The 17,901-nt window shown below is 34.5% G+C and overlaps 2 pseudogenes; one reads left to right on the top strand and one right to left on the bottom strand.

Annotated features, from left to right (window-relative positions):
* Positions 1 to 17,901, bottom strand: part of LOC114403585 — a 141,093-nt pseudogene that overhangs the window by 40,560 nt on the left and 82,632 nt on the right.
* Positions 538 to 3,594, top strand: LOC114403494 (annotated as a pseudogene).

The raw sequence follows: 17,901 nt of genomic DNA, 5'->3' as shown, positions 1-17,901 counted from the left end.
GGTGCTGGTTCGTGAATTTTGAAATTTGAATTTATAAGCAACAGGGATGCGTTGTAATCAATTACATCTTTTGGTAATCGATTACACTTAGCCTGACTCGCTGTAATCGATTGTACATTGTGGTAATCGAATATTTGTTTTAAAAATAAACTTCATGCTTTAAGAAAGAAAAACAACTCAATCAAACAAATAAGCACAAACTTACAATAGCAATTAACCAAGACAAACAAATAAAATTTTGTTAGTCATCATATAAACAAGTTAATCGAAAGGAAAGTTTCAACCAACTTAATTTAAAAGAGAATGGTTTTGATGTTACCTTTTTCATGATTTAAGTGCCTAGATCTTCAAAGATGGAGGTCAGACTTTTTCTTTTTGCTTAATCTTCTTGAGAGATGTTCGCATCGCTCTCATAGTCCTTGGATAGAAGGTTGATCTCCTTCTCTGAACCATCGGATGAGTCATTGTCATCCCATGCAATATACGCCTTCTTGGATCTTCTTTCTTCATGACTTTTCTTCTCATTCTTCTCGGGCCATGACTCATTTGTGGGGTAATGTGCATTTATATGACCGTATTGATTACACTTATAACATTTAAGTGTTGGGGAACCTTCTTGAGATCTCTTCCCAGTGTTGAAGTTATGGAGTCTCTCCATTCTTATATTTTTGAAGAATTTATGAAACTTCTTCACAAAGAGTGAGGAGTCCTCTTCATCATCAAGATTCTTCTTCTTCTTCTTCTTCTTCTTCTTGTATTGAGGAGGAGGCTTTGAGTGCTATGCTTCTTTTCCTTTTGTCGGTCTCTTCACTTTGGTTGAGACATTGAAGTTCCATTTCATGTTCTTGTAGTTTGCCAAAAAGAGTGGCAAGAGATATAGAAGAAAGATCTTTACTTTCAGAAATGACAGTTACCTTGGGTTGTCATTCCCTACTTAAGCATCTCAAAACTTTATTAATTAGATCTTCATTAGGAAAGGTTTTTCCTAAGGAGGCAAGGTGATTAACTATGTGTGTGAATCTTTCCTGCATGCTTTGGATGTTCTCATTTGTGATCATCCTAAAGAGATCATATTCATGGGTCAATGTATTAATCCTAGATCTCTTAACATCAGTTGTGCCTTCATGTGTGAGTTGAAGTGTGTCCCACATCTCCTTAGCAGTTGTGCAGTTTGAGATCCTAAAATATTAATCTATTCCTAGGGCAGAAGTAATAATGTTTTTGGCTTTAAGATTATATTGAACTCTTCTTTTATCTTATTCAGACCATTTCTCTCTAGGTTTTTCTATTGTTGTGCCTGTTGATGTGCTTCCATCTACTATGGTGGGTACATAAGGTCCTATTTCTATGGCTTCCCAAATATTGTAGTTTATGGCTTCAATAAAGATTTGCATTCGGGTTTTTCAATAGTGGTAACCTTCACCATTAAAGATAGGTGGCCTATGGATGGAGTTTCCTTCGGGAAACAGAGAATTTGAGGAGGCCAATAATCTTGAAGTTGTGAAACTTTTCTCAAGAAATACGCTCTGATACCACTTGTTGGATCAAGTAACCTTAGAATAATTAAGAAGGGGGGGATTGAATTAATTATGAACGTGTCTTGACTAATTAAAAATTTATTCTTCTTACTAGATTCAATTAGGCTTTACTACTAAGTTAGGAGAAAGTAAAGAATAGAAACAATAACTTAGACAAAAGTAAAGCGGAAATAAAAAGTGCACAGTGAAAATTAAAGAGTGTAGGGAAGAAGGAAACAAACACAAGATTTATATTGGTTCGGCCACAACCCATGCCTACGTCCAGTCCCCAAGCAACCACCGGTTCTTGACATTTCCAATAACCTTGTAAAATCCTTTACAAGCAAAGATCCACAAGGGATGTAGCCTCCCTTGTTCTCTTTGAACAACCAAGTGGATGTACGCTCCACTTAAACTGATCCACAAGAGATGTACCATCTCTTTTTCTCAGTATTACAACCCAAGTAGATGTACGCTCTACTTGTACCACAAAGGATGTACGTTCCAATGTGTTAAGACAAAGAATTCTTAGGCGGTTAGTCCCTTGAATCTTTGTAAGGGGAAACAAAAGATATCTCAGGCGGTTAGTCCTTTGAAATCTTTTGTTCAGAGGAAAGAGGAAGAATCAAAAGAATTCTCAGGCGGTTAGTCCTTTTAATCTTTTTGGAAAGAGGGAGAAGGAAGAAAAGATAGCACACTTTTATTTTCTGCAGAATTTCCACTTGCAGAAAAACAAAGTTTTGAAACCGAAGTTTAGAAAGCTTTTTGGCAAGAGTTTTTGCAAAGAAAAACAATTGGCAATGGTCAAAAAATATTTGAAAGAGATATGTGTTTTGGATGCTTGTAAAATGCGTGCCCAGGTCTTGCTTTTATAGACTCTCAATGTCTGGTCAAAAAAACCATTGGAAGAGTTATGACTTTTGAGAAAATAAGTTAAGAGTTGTAACTCTTAACTTTTTCTTCAAAACTATTAACTGGTAATCGATTTCTACAATGGTGTAATCGATTACACAATGTATTTTATGAAAAGTTGTGACTCTTCACAATTGGATTTGAATTCCAACGTTCAGATTCACTTGTAATCGATTACTAATATAGTGTAATCGATTACACTATTTGAAAATCATTTTGGAACATTACAAATCATTTGAAAATATTTTGAAAATCAATCTGGTCACTAGTAATCGATTACCAGAGAGTAATCACTCTGGTAACTTAGAAAATTTGAAAAAAATTCTTTTGTAAAACAAAACTGTGCTATTTGGTTTTTGAAAAATTCTTTTAATACTTATCCTATATGAAGTCTTGACTTGTTGCTTCTTGATTTCTTCTCTTGAATCTTGAATCTTGGATTGGATTCTTGATGCTTGATCTTGAAGTCTTGAATCAATCACTTGGACTTTTGGCATCATCAAAATTGTTTGGTTCATCATCATGAAGCTTGCTTCTACACAGAGGAGGTGGACTTCTCGTCGGACCTCCGCCACTGGGCCACCCTTAGCGATGGCAAGCGCCACTTCATCACCCATGTCCTCACCTTCTTTGCTGCCTCCGATGACATCGTCCTAGAAAACCTCGGCAGCCGCTTCACCAAAGAAATCCAACTCCTGGAGGCCCGCGCTTTCTACGGCTTCCAAATCGCCATCGAAAATATCCACTCCGAAATGTACAGCCTCCTCTTAGAAACCTACACCAAAGACTCCACAAAAAAAAATTTTTGTTTCGTGCCATAAACACCATCCCATGCATCACCAAAAAAGCCCAGTGGGCCCTCCAGTAGATCAACGCCTCAGAATCCTTCGCGGAGCGCCTCATGGCATTCTCTTGCGTCTAAGGAATATTCTTCTCCGAAAGCTTCTGCGCGATATTTTGGCTCAAGAAGCGCGGGTTAATGTCAGGGCTCACCTTCTCCAATGAATTCATCTCGCGAGATGAGGGGCTTCACTACGACTTCGCGTGTCTCTTGTACTTGCTTCTCAGGAAGAAGCTTAGTGAGGGGCGTGTCAGGGAGATTGTGTGTGACGCGGTGGAGATTGAGAGGGAGTTTGTGTGCAGGGGTCAAGGGATGATGGGTTAGAGAACGCTATGGCGTTGTTAGGTTTCTTTCTTTCGGCACTTTTGAATGCCAAGGGAAACCACAACCTTTATGAAAGAGTGTGGAAGACCACTGAGATAACGATGGTGTTTTAATAAAACCCGTCATAATTTTTATGACCAACACACATTCTAAGGTGATTTTCAATAACCGTCTTAGAATGTGTATCGTACAAGGCTTTTTTCAATAAATAATTACAAAAATACCACCAGTTCCTTTTCTAAAGCGATTCTAAAAGAACCATCGTAGAATGGCTATCGTAAAAACACCCATTTCTAGTAGTGCAAAGCCAATTTGTAAACAATTAAGACACAAGAATATTAGGCACATCAAACCTTTGAATTTACTTTACCATCTAACCTAGTATAGCAAATGCAATATAAGCATAGGGAAATAAATACAAAATATTAACACCATTTGTAAACAATTAATACCTTTTAATTTTATGAACAGAACTGACTGTCTTCAGTAAACCCAAACCCAACTCAGATAAACAAGTATCCACAAAGGGGTTAGGTCCTGTGAGGAATATTAAATACTCTGGACTCTAGCATCAGCATGTATAAGAATAAATATAATATTATGGTCATGAAGAGATATAGCATCATATTTGATGAAATTGTAATTTTTTATAGCCGGATAATTATGCTCTGAGTAAGATGGCTTTTTTAAAAAGGTCAGAAACTAAATACTAAATAAAACCACTCTAAACCTGCCTATCTCAAGCAACAACAAACATGCAGACTGAACCAACCTGATCATTTGAGGAAAGGCAATCAAATGCATGAATGACAACTGCAAACTTATCCTTGGAATCAGATGCAATCACCACAGGACTGTTTAGAGAAAGAACATATATTGTGTATGTCAGTGTAGGTGTCTGTTGGTATATAGTTAAGTTTTTTGGTAGTATGAGGAATACTCACTAATCTGGTCTTGGCTTTAAAGATATTGAATAAGAATTATTACTTAATATTCTGTAAATGAGTACTCTAAACTTGATCTTTGTTTTGTTTTAAGGAAACTTAAACATATATTGAGATGCTTTTGGTCTGTGATCCATTTGGCAGGTGCATTTTCAATTTTCTATGGCAAACAGCGAGACCCTCAATCTACACCATGCATGTCATAGGTAAAGGAAATTCTGAACTCTACCTTTGATTTGTGTTTTGGAAAACTTTGATTTCCCTGAAGAACTCACAACTTCACATTTCTTATGACTTGATTAAGTTAAACAGTTATAAGAGGAATTTTAATTTTAAGTGAAGACTGAAGAAGATTTAAAGCAGGACAGGAAAATGATTCTCTTGATAAAACATGCATGCCTAATTATGCAGAATCTGATTGCCTATGTTTTGGTGAGCCTTGTATTGTAATCAGAACTTTAAAATGCCAAATTAAAACTTAAAATTTTCCTATTTATGTGTGTCACGTTATAACTATGAGATTGTTCTGTAGATTTTTTTAGTTAATACTATGTATCCCTTAATATTAGGTCTTGCAAAAGCATGTCTTCAAAATATTAAAGGTAAGTGACTCTGCCATATGCCTGAGTACTATTAGTGGTACCTTTGATATTACACTGCATGATTGAGAAGCTTGAAATAGACACAACTGAAATGAAATCTATCAATGTGAATAACCAATCTTTAGAATATGATCTAATTGCTGGTCTCTGTTACTACCTGTTACTGCCTGGAACAATGGATATTTCAGCACATGGTGCCCAGGCTCCTGTCTGGTGCTCTTACAAATCGAAAATTGCATGCTTCATTACTTTCTAAATGGTTAGTTACTTATTATTTGAAGTTAAGAACTTAGGGATATGGAATTGTATGGTAATTATTTTATTGGTTATTGTGTTTCTGATCATCCAGTTTATTCTTTCATTTTTTTGAATATTTTGGTTCGAATGGTATCTGTTAGGGTTCTGAAATTTATATTGATTGTTTCCCTAAATTGTAATTATTTGTGTTTTTTCAGAAGTTCAAAAATGACAAATGATGTTTGTATTATATTGATTTACGCATAAAAAAAATTATGAAGAGATGAATTTCTATGTTTCCTTTTATTACAGCTAAGCCGGTTTTCAAGGAAATCACCAGCCATTGGATTACCTATCATTACACAGACCAATGAATTGAAGAAGCGAAATTCCGTTATAAAATTATGCATCTTCTTTGGTTAAAAAATTAGTCAGTTTCTTGTAGATATTAGTAGAATGTGTGTATGTTGGCTAGCAATGGCTGAAACTGGTTAGCAACCCGTCTTTTGGAAAAATACATTCTTCGGGCCATTCAGACTGCTGTTACTATTGTCGCTATAAGTATTTACATTTTGCCGGCTACAAAAGAGGCTTTTACCAGCATTCGCCGCAATTGTTGGAAATTCTTTACCGACCCTGGATACCCTGTCTATAACTGAATTGTCGGTAAAAATATTAGTATCTATGTTTATTGTCACTAAAACGCAAAATAATTGCCATGTAAACTCACTTTTGGTGTAGTATTACCCCCTTTCACAAAACAATTGACCTTGTAACCTCGGTTTTCAGTTAAACCCAGCCTCCTCGGAAATGCATATCTTGCCATCAACTTTGATGGCTCCGCTCAGCACCACCATGGATTGTGCCTATGCAAAATCAGCGTCTTGCATTGGAATCTCAGCGAGCTACCTATATGCACCACAACTCTAGTGGTTCCAATCTTGAAGCACTTGGGTTCACGCCTAATTCTCCCAATCAGATGGCATTTGGCCAAACAATAAATAGGAAATTGTAGCTCATTTAGTTTATAGGCAGGTTTATATGCCTAACTTTTAAACCTTCATTTAGTTTATTTGCAGTTCTTTAACTATAATGATTAACTATCGTCCATTGCCACAAAGCTGCACAAAATTAGAAATTGCAGAAGATAATTTGATTCCTAAATCTGTTGCCACAATGAAAAGGGTGTTAATTACTCAGTGATAGTTGATGCTTTACGATTCTGGGAGGTCCATGTGACGATGGGAAGGACATAAGAAATTTGTGAGAGCCTAATGGCCGGGGAGAAAGGGGTCCCGTGAGTTTTTTTAGTGAATTACTAAGAGTCGTTAGATCAAATTAAAATGAATGAGTGATATTTGGTGTTATACAGTAATTTGACACATTGATATCATTTTGATCCCATCGTATATATGTCCTCTCAAATAATAATACTTATGAATTAAGGAAAATATTAACTAATGTGTTAAGAATATTAGTTGAAAAAGTAAAATAGACAATATTTTTATTGTAATGAGTAAAAGTACTCCCTATAACTTTTAATAAAATCTTTTTTAATTAAAAGGTGACCATTGCTAGCTAAACAGAGGAGAAGACATTCAAACTATATTGGCACCCCTTCCCCTAAACTCAAAACCAACACAACTAGAAATTTACATTAATTAAAGATATATTGTTGACAGTCATGTGGCTTTCCAAAAATGGGAACAAATTTAAAAAACAGAGGTATCCAATATAGTGAAAATATTATAAGATACTCTCTTACTCTCATATAAGATACATTTTTCTCATATGATATATCCTCTCTCTCTATATATATTAATATTATCAAAAGTAATATATTTAAAAGCTTCAAGTAAATTTAATTAACGTTAATATTAAATATTGACTAAAAAACATTAATATTAAATAGGGTAATTAATTATTTCCAAAAAAATATTACTTTTGGCCATTGAATAATATCCATTTTTTACTACTAAATACAAATTGATTTTGGCTTAACATTTATAAAATAAAAAGTAGTAGCATATTTTCGATTGAGGAATTATTGTGGGACCAAAGCTTAAAATCTTGAAGATATGTCTTTAGGTCTTAGTTTTGGTTTAATAATTTTACAATGCCAAACAAGTTTTATAGATATGGCATATGTATTGATTGTTTTAGACTAAACATGATGATTGTTATAGGTTAAGTCTTCTTTTATACATTCTTAATATGATTCTAAGATGTTAAACAAATTGATTCATCTCTAAGTTTCTTAAGAGCAATGAGTTCAACATAGTGTAATTGATTATAATATTTTGAAATCAATTACAAAGTGTTACAACAAGCAACATATCTCTCTTCTACTTGAAATTTGACAATCTTTGATGAATTAATCAATTATTAGTTTTAGTAATCGATTATAGAAGCCAATTTTACGAGGAAGGCTTTATAGCTTGAGATAATCAATTACCACAATTGCTAATCAGTTATTCCAAAAAGAAGAGAAGCATGAGAAACTCTTTATCTGAAAAGAGATAATCGATTAATTTTTTTTTTTCAAAAGGTAGAACAAATAGGATTTTGGAGAATTATTTGATTACCATATTTGACAATTGATTAAATTTGTTTTACCTGTCAAAATTATAAATATCCTTTTATGCTCTTTTCATTAGTGACTTTTGATACACTTTGAACTTTGAGAAAAATACTTAAAGAGAGTCAAGTAAGGGAATTTCATTATATTTCTTCTGAAGATTCAATGCAAGTTGATCAAGATCCATTCATTGTTCATCATGATTTGATCATTCTCAAAAGAAGAGCTTGAAAATGTTGTGATCTACATATCAAGGTGTATTCGTTTTTATTCTAAAATTCATTTTTTTTTATCTTGGTTAGGCTTACCAAGAGTTTTGTGAGTTGATAGAATTTGAACTCTTGTTCTTTCTCTTGTACGATTCAATGAAAGAGTAAAATCTAGAAAATCAAATATGCATAGTATTTGTATCTAATTCTCTATAAGTGAAAGTTTTAAGAGGTCTTAAAACAAGGTCCCTTAAGAATTGAACCATTATAGATTTTGTGTATAATTCTTATTCTCTCTTACTCTTAGCTTTGTTGTTAAATCTTGGAAATGAAATTGGTGTTAAAGGGAAATCAAATTCTATTTTTCATATGATCTTGTTGTGATAATCTTTTTTGTGACAATCTTTTCAGAAAACATTGATAACTGGAAATGGATTGTTTTGATTGAATTAACAAACAAAGTGGTAAAAATTCAATCCCCTCCCTTTTTAGATTCCCGGATAACCCCACAATTATAGTTTTTTGAAACTAAAAATAAAATAATACATTTTACACAATTAAAAAAGAAATCACTTTAAATAATTACATATGTTAGTATATATTATTTAAAAAAATTATTCATGCAATTTCCAATAATGATATTTGTTTTTACTGCATCAATGACATTTAATTATAAAATTCATCTTAAAAATATCTAAAAAATATAGTAAAATATAACTTGTTATTATAAAGTACACCCAACACAAAAACAATTAAAGAGATTAAAGGACAATTCCATTAGCATCAACATCATTTGGTAAAAAATTACCCAAGACACTTAACATTGTCAAAATATGCTATACTATTTGACTCATTAATAATAATATCTTTAAATGCTCAAAGAAAAAAATCATTTCTAGGAGTATTTTAACATTGTAGTTATTTTTGTCTAAAGCGTTATTGTATTTTCTTAATATATATCGTTTTCTTTCCACATTATACTTTATAAGTGATGATAGACTCTACACACAATTCTATATTTTAAGGTTAAAAGAATAAGAAAACATAAGTGCACCTGATTTTAATTTGAATTTTTAACTTCTTTAATTTTTTAGGCTTTTATGATCTTATTCTAACAAAGATTCTGTTGAACTTGAAGCACCTCTATAATTATTATCGTCCTACATATTCAAATAAAACATTAATACTATAAAATCAAGTTTGGTGAGCTGAAAAGGAAATAAAATATTTAGTTGAATAGAGAATAAAAGTATCCAATGAGCTGAAACGGATATTAAAAAATAGTCGATAAAAGATAAAAGGGTTAATTGAATTCTTAGTGATTAAACTATCTTGAAATTCAATTTTTTAATCCTTAAACAAATGTTTGATTTCTCAAGATCCCTCAATTTTATCCAATAAGATTTGTGATCCCAAAACTTTTGTTTGACGACTAGTCGAGATCCTTATACTTTTAAAAAATTCAATTTTTAGTCCTTAAATAAAAATTTAAATCCATTATTTTTATTTATTTATTTAGATTTTAGGAACTAAAACCCAAATATTTCAAAATTTTAGAGACTAAAAATCTTAATAAATAAAAGTTGATGGACCTTCACTATTAGAAAATACACTTTCAACATCGGTTGTTTACGACATTTTATATCGGTTTTAAAACTAATGTTGAATGAAATATTTTTAACATCGGTTATTCAAAACCGATGTTAACATAAAAACGATAACATCAATTTTCGATGTGATCCTCAAAGAACTACAGCAAAATAAGTGTATGCATGATGAACCTTGACATCGGTTTTCTACCAAAACCGATGTTAATGTTATATATTCACATCGGTTTTGTAGTAAAACCGATGTTAATGAAATATCTTAACATCGGTTTTCTAGCAAAATCAATGTTAATATATTACATTAACATCGATTTTACTAGAAAATCGATGTCAACGTTCATATGCATACACTTATTTTGTTGTAGTTCTTTGTATATTACATCAGTTATTTATAAATAACCGATGTTAACATTTCTACTTTAACATCGATTATTCGTAAATAACCGATATTAATATGCAAATGTTAACATCGGTTATTTACATAACCAATGTTAAGGTTCATGTTGACATCGGTTTTTGTAAATAACCGATGTTGTTTACTATATTAACATCGGTTTTTGTTAATAACCGATGTTGTTTTGAAGTTTTTTTATATAAACTTTCTGTTTTTACACAGCAAATAAACATTTTATTCTTCTTTGAAGTAATTTTAATCATAATAAACATTGAATAATTGATTTATCATAAACAACGATCAACAAATGAATTCAATGTTCAAATTACATAGGAAATGTCAAAAATGTCAAACCAAAGTAAACTAAGCTGAACTTAATGTCCCTAAATCCTAGGTTAGATCTCTAACTCAAAGATAATATTGTGCCCACTGGATCCGCAATGCCTTTAATCTCTCTAGCTGCAATTGTCTAGGATTGTTAAAATACTGCTTGATGAAATAAATGATAATAAGTTAATAATGTAATACAAATTATTAAAAAATTGAATTTGTTTGAAATAAACGTACTGCTTCCCAGTTATTCCTAAAAGTTCCTAAAATGATGGGGGACATCCAGTGCATCACATAGTAGCCACACTCAGTACTTCCTTTTTGTTTATTACACTAAATACATAATGGAATTTGACTATTAATTAAACAATTAGTGTATAGACACATAAGAAATATATGTAAGTGGAAGTTTTATGTAAATGACGTACCTTGACGATAATCCACCTAGCAGGAGTCTTTGATTTAGGCTGTGGAGCATCATCAAGACCTTTTAAAGCACTGTTTCAGATGAGTAACAATTAAAAACTGGTATTGTTGAGGTATTTCAATGCAAATGTATTGAAAATAACACTAACCTGTTAATAATCCCCTTAAGGTAGTTGTCTGGCCTGTTATGCAATGAACAAAACCAGACAACTAGGTGTTCCTTGAGCAGGATGACCACCATCTGCCAGTGTCCACTGCAGTGGAGACGAATATGAGTTAGTATATTAGTAAACATTAATTAAATTCAGTTATTTTGTGTGACTTACCCATTTAGGTAGGCTCCAAGATAGACATCGTGTTTTGAACTCTGCATCCAAGTCTTTATTTTATATAACTTTCAGACTCAAACTGCGATTGCCCAAACCTCTGAATGGACAGTGAGATGCCTGTTTATGTTAAGTCAAAGTTAAATATTTATGAATTGAAAGCAATAACTTAGGTAATTAAAAGTAATATAAAATGACTTACAGAATCCACAACTGTAACACTGATATGCTGAGACATTGACCATTGTGTGTGATTTCGGAGAGATCTTCGTGCTTTATGTAGAGCGGGAAATTTGGATTAAAGACCCCGAACATGGTGGCATCCCATGTAACCTGATAAGGCCTCAAGAAAAACTCTGGGATGGTCAATGTCATCAGATAAAGCGGATCATCGACCTCTGGATCGGGCTTTGGAGGTGGTTTTTCCAGAGACACGGCTACCTGTTCATGAAACAAAGTTAAATGGCCTAATTTGAGGCACGCTGAATGAATTAATTTAAAAAGAAGAAACATATAGTAAGAGTAAAGTACCTGTTGTGATAAAGATTTGACCAGATGTGTCGGCCAAGCAAGGAAGGTGTGAAGGGTCTGTCCCACTAAGGAAACCTCATCAGTGGGTACAGGAACTGGAGCATCTGCATATGTAACCTCTTCCACACCCACCTTTACTTGGCCAGGCAACAAATGAGTGTTATGAACAACAGTGGATCCCTCATAAACTCTTCCCTGGGCAACCAGGCGAGCAAGATCTACTTCAATGTACAAGTTGCACCTATCTGAGTCACTCGTCTCAGGATCGTTTCTTGAGGAATCAACATAACTCCCCTTTGTGCTTATTCGAGGACTGGAGGGACCAACCAGAGGCTCGGGAGGTAGTGCAAGTCCCTGAGATTGCATCTGGGACTACATCTGGCTGAAGGATGCCATGATCTGCCGCGTCACGTTTTCTGTGATGGACTCCTCTAGCTAGTCCCTGATTTGCTGGGTCAGCTACTGCAATTCTTCAGGAGGCAGGGAGGAAGAGCTATGGGATGCCCGTGGAGCCGATCCAAAGTATTGCTTGATGGTGACACCGGCTCCAGCAGCACGAACACGTTCAGGGTGCTCTGGACGTCCAATAGCAGCGGTGAGAACATCCTAACGTCCATGGGGGACGAAGGATCCCTGTGTCACCTGCTCCTCAAAGGAATCCTACACAGAAAACACACAGTTGTACATGACATTCACAAAATATTGAAATATAATTCTAATGGTTAGTTGGAAATGACTTACGATCTTCTCAGCGATTTCCTGTGCGGCCTCAGTCATTATCTCCCCTGTTTTCTTCGTGCGGGCCATCTTCCACTTCACGTGGCGTCTGACCGGGGACGGAGGCTCGATGATGCCATCAATGCTTCCTAATTGTGCAGCTTCCTCCAGCTTCTTCTTCGTCTTCTTAACCAGGAGCTCCTGCTCCAAATATTCATAACCCCCACTAGACAAAACGTGGGGGGCAATGTTCTGTTTCTGGATGGCCTGCGCCTTTTTGCGCACATCTTGCAAAAATAAAACAATAATCTTTCAAATTGCTAGAATGAAGTATAACAAGTTAATGTTTTTTGAAAAACAATTTAAATGGCAAGGAACATACCTCCCAAGAAGGGTCTCTGCGAGTCTGGCAAAACTGGACCCATTTTTCCTTGCTGATGCCATATTTCTCACAGACAGTGTCCTCCACACCGTCCTGATCGGCTGCAAGGGCCCATTTCTTCGTGAGGTCTGATTTAAACTGCCTCAATCTCTCGCCCACGGTCTGAAGTAACTTCCTTTTCGTCCTATTGTCAGAAGCCTCTGGGATTTCAAATTCCGCCTGACAACATCAAATAAGGTTTATTTGTTACAATAATGTATTTTTTGGCTATTAACTAAACAAAATCAAATAAGAAAAGAAAAATACTTGAATATCCTCCCAAATCAAGTCCTTCTGAGCAGTAGGGACCTCCTTCCAGTTCTCATAGGTGATGTCCACCTTATCACGCGCCATAATCCTCAAATGTGTTCTTAATTTCTTCCTGTGGGGACCGTCGGCCATGCCGGTAGTAGGATCAACATGGACCACTGGTCTCTCAGCACCAGGTGGTCTAGTAGACAACGATCGTAGGTGTGAGGCTTTGCGTGCCCGCTTCATGGCAGACGGCAAAAGCCGATGCGTCGGAAGGAGCAGGAGGTGGAGGAGGAGGAGGAGGAGGCGTCGAGGCAGGTGGAGAAGCCATGATCCTGTATACATCATCAAAATGTAAATTTCGATTACAGACAAATATCAACATGCTTAATCTACTTTAACACGTAATGCAGCACAACAACATGCTCCTCGCTATAATGAAATGACAAAGAAAGAACATATCAATTCTTTAAATAACAAGATGCATGATGTTAGGGGTCAAGTAGTCTAAAGGCCCAATTTTGCCTAAAATTTTCTGTAGGTGTGGTGGATTGTTTTGTTTCTGGGGTTTCTAAGGTGGGAGTGAATTTGGGTGGTGTTTGATTTTTTTAAGGTTGTTTTGTATTTTGTGGGGGGTGTGGACTACGGAGTGAATGCATTGGCATCATCATGGTGGAGGAGAATGCATTGCACAACTTATACTCACCATGTAAATACTCTCATTCAAGCCACTTGTCCCACTAAAACTTCTTTTCTAATAGTCCAGGTATGTGCAGTGTTGCTATATTTTCCCGTGTACAATATGGTATAAAACCCATTGTTAGGCGATAGGCCTACCTCAATTTAGAACAGACCTTGTAATTGGGTAACTAAATCCTTATACATTGATCAAGAACAGGCATAACAAAACCAGGGGCAAAAGATCCCAGGTATAGGTAGAAAGAGAAATCTGCCAATTAAGAAAATATATGCAGAAGTTATCTAGATCTACAGACACATGCACAAGCACGCCAACATGCAAATAACATAAGGTTAAAGCAGGTTTAAAGCCATAAGTTCCACATAAGTTGAGATCAATTTATAACTATAAATATTAGCTTCTAATTAAATATGGAAAATCACATAGGTAACGTGGAAAAAAGTCAATTTTGCTATTCTAAATCCAGTGTCTCTAGTCTATCTTTTTTTTTTCATCAGCAATTGTGTATTTTATTTTTGTACAATGAATCATGTGCCACATTGTAATATGCTTAGTAAAAAGAATGCAGTAGTGAAAATTAGGAGTGGTATGTGAGTGATTCCCAATAAATAAACTATGCAACTAAAAAGTTCAAATAAACACTGAATCTTTCTTTTAAAAAATACTGAATCTAATAATATTCCAAAAAAGAATTGAATCTAATATAATAGATATTGTCGTGTCAAAAAAATATAATAGAAGCTCCTTGAGGCACATGAAAATTGCTCCTTTAGGTTACAGGGAAAAGAGTCATCTCATCACAATTCGCAGGCCGAATAATGGCTACTAAATTTGTTGGTTGTGGCCCTGGCCCACTTTCGGGCAGTAGGTAATTGGGTCTGGCAAGTAACAACTTAAGTCCAATGAATTTGGAAGAAGAAGAAAACGAGTTTGGGGTTTTCCTTGCCAACATTGCTTATGACTGGTTTCACTAAAGTTCAAGTGAACACAATTTGGATAATCTGTTTTCTTTATTATTTAAAACACACTTATTGTCATTGTTATTATTAATATGATCAGCAATATGACAAAAGTATGAGATTAATTGCCTTGGAAAACCCAAGTGAAAGTCATATACTGTCTGTTGACTCTGTGGTACCTAATGGCTGGATTCTGGAACACCAATCCTATAAAGTAGTATGTACTGTCTGGTTCTTATAAAGCTATTATTATGTATTATAAATTATAATGCTTCCATGATTTGTAAGCGGTGGTCAGAAAGAAGATAAAAACAAGATTGGCCATGCACCTAATATTTGACAATTCAGACGCTACTATCAGTCTTATGAACTAATTCTCATGTAGGCCAACCCGGAAAATCCAATTCATCCACTCATTTGTATGTTACTAATTCATGCATACTTTAAATTGTGTGGACCAAATCATTTTTGTGTTCCCGATTTCATTCACGTGTTTACATAAGTAAGAGAAATTTGTATTTGTATAACATTTTTATTTTATACAAATTTTGTACAACAAAAAAAGATAAAAGAATAAGATAAGATGATGCGACGGAGAACAATAGAAAGAAAAATTATTCATGAATAATACAACGTTATTGGACTAAATAAAAGATGTTTTAACTACTAAACTTCATTATGGATATCATCTATGTCCATGATGCTTATGTTAGACCAACCCCGAAAATCCAATTCATTAAGTCATTTCCATGTTCTTTAAGTCAAACATTAAATTGTGTGGACCAAATCCTTTTTTGTTGCTGATTTCATCTTTTGTTTGCATATAAAAATTATTAGGCCAGATATAAGATGTCTTAGCTACTAATCTAATTTTTTCAAAAGGAGTCTGCTGAAATGAGTCAATTTTATTTTTTTGGATTCTATATGTTATTACTTTTTTGTTTATAGAATAATTTTCATTTGTTCAAAGTTTAAGCTCACTAAAGGTGACATGTTTGTGGGGTAATTATTTTTCTTTGCATCAAAGAAAAATGAATGAGGTGGAAACAAATTCGGATAGGTACCCCAAGCCATTACACATGAAGGGATAGAGAGGTAGATTTTATAATACACATAAAGAAAATCCATAAGGACATAAAAGCAACTGTACAATAAAATTATATATGTCAAATAACTGTAGGAGATAAAAGTTTTAACTGTAAAGCAAATCCACAAGGACATAAAGGCTTAAACTGTAAAGCAAATCTCAAAAAATGGATGATAGGCGCAAGATAAATATTCTATCACCACTCTTATCATTCTACCTAAACTAAGAGAGAAGATAAAATCAATTTAGATATTTTCATTGATGATAATAACCAAATGAGGGATACATTTATGTTGAGTAACCTGAGTGCAAAAGCAGTGTGGACAACAAGTGCAAAAGCAGTGTGGACAGCAAGGTCAATGCCTGGAGCTAACAAGAAGATGATTGACGCACTAGCTGCTAGGAAGAAGGAACAGTATCTGAAGAAGGAAGAGTACCTACAACAATTTAAGATGGACTGCCATAAGTTCCATTTTCAAAGCTTTCATCCAATATATGCATGCTTTCAATAATGCAATTAGTAAACCAATTACACAAACCAATGTAGTATTGATTGATTCTAAATAGAAATGTAGTATTGATTTGCTCCATTTTATGGACTCATATTAAATGTCCATTAAATATTAATGAATTTGAATTATGTGTATGAGTTATGTAAATTAATCTAGCAAAATCAAATATATAAATAGAAAATTACATTAGACGATGTTAATTAATTCTCCTTCGTCATGATCATTACGATTAGCATGAACGTCGTCAGCTTCTTCTTCTTCGACAACATTAAGAGTCATTTGTTCGGTCAAAGGACTAACATAGGTGTCCATGTATGAATCATCATCTTTTACATTGACACCAATTGTTTTGCCCTAGAGAACCACGCACCACCTTTCATCACAGGGGTCTTGCACGTAAAATACTTGTCTAGCTTGTTCTGCCATGATGAAAGGGTCATTGTGGTAACCAAGTTTCTTTAGGTCTACCAATGTAAATCCTATATCATCGGTGCGCACACCGGTGTTGCTGTCAACCCATTTACATTTGAAAACACATACAGTAAATTTCACATAGTTAAGCTCCCAAATTTCATCAATGAACCCAAAGTAAGGGATGGATGCTACATAGGGATTGGCGTTATTCACACTTGCGAAGTGTTGAGATTCAGCCCTTAGGGTGACCCCACTGTTCTGCATTGTACTTTTGTCATCTTGTGCTTTTGTGTAAAATGAATACTTGTTTATGTTGTATCCTTGCCAAGTTATAACATTTCTTTTAGGCCCATATGCTAGCTTTCTTAATGTTTCTGAAGTATTCTCATCTGCAAAGATTGCATCTTTAAACCAATCACAGAAAGTCTTGTTATGCTTTATCAACACCCAATTCTTTGACATTTTTGGATTATTCTATTTGACTAAAGCTTCATGCTTATGTATGTATGGCAAAACTTTATTACTGTTGTTCAAGACATACAAGTGAGCTTGTAACAAATCTTCTACACTTGGAGTGATCACATGCAGTCCTCTTGAACCCTTACCACCCACTCTGTCATCATGCCGAGACTCAGAAAGGCCTACAGGTTTAGCCTTCTGAATGTATTCTGAACAAAATTCAATGGCTTCTTCTGCAATGTACCTCTCAAAAATAGATGCTTCTTTAGATTCTTTGTATACCCTTTTAAGATCTTCATGTATCACTCAACCGGGTACATCTACCATAGATAAACAGGACCACAACATTTGATTTCTCTAACCACATGCACAATCAAGTGAATCATGATGTCAAAGAAAGCAGGGGGAAAATACATCTCTAACTGGCACAGTATAATTGCGACCTCATTTTCCAGCTCATCAAACTTGACAAAATCAATGACTTTGCTACATATAGCATAGAAGAAAAAGCACAGGCGAGTTATGGCTAACCTGACTTTGTTTGGCAAGATGTCTCATATAACCACGACTAACAATTGTTGCATGAGCACGTGACAATCGTG

Source organism: Glycine soja, chromosome 20 (assembly GCF_004193775.1).
Source record: "Glycine soja cultivar W05 chromosome 20, ASM419377v2, whole genome shotgun sequence".
In the NCBI taxonomy this organism is placed as follows: Eukaryota; Viridiplantae; Streptophyta; class Magnoliopsida; order Fabales; family Fabaceae; genus Glycine; species Glycine soja.
Note: the sequence above shows the minus strand (reverse complement) of the source record. Positions and strands in the feature narration are given on the sequence as shown.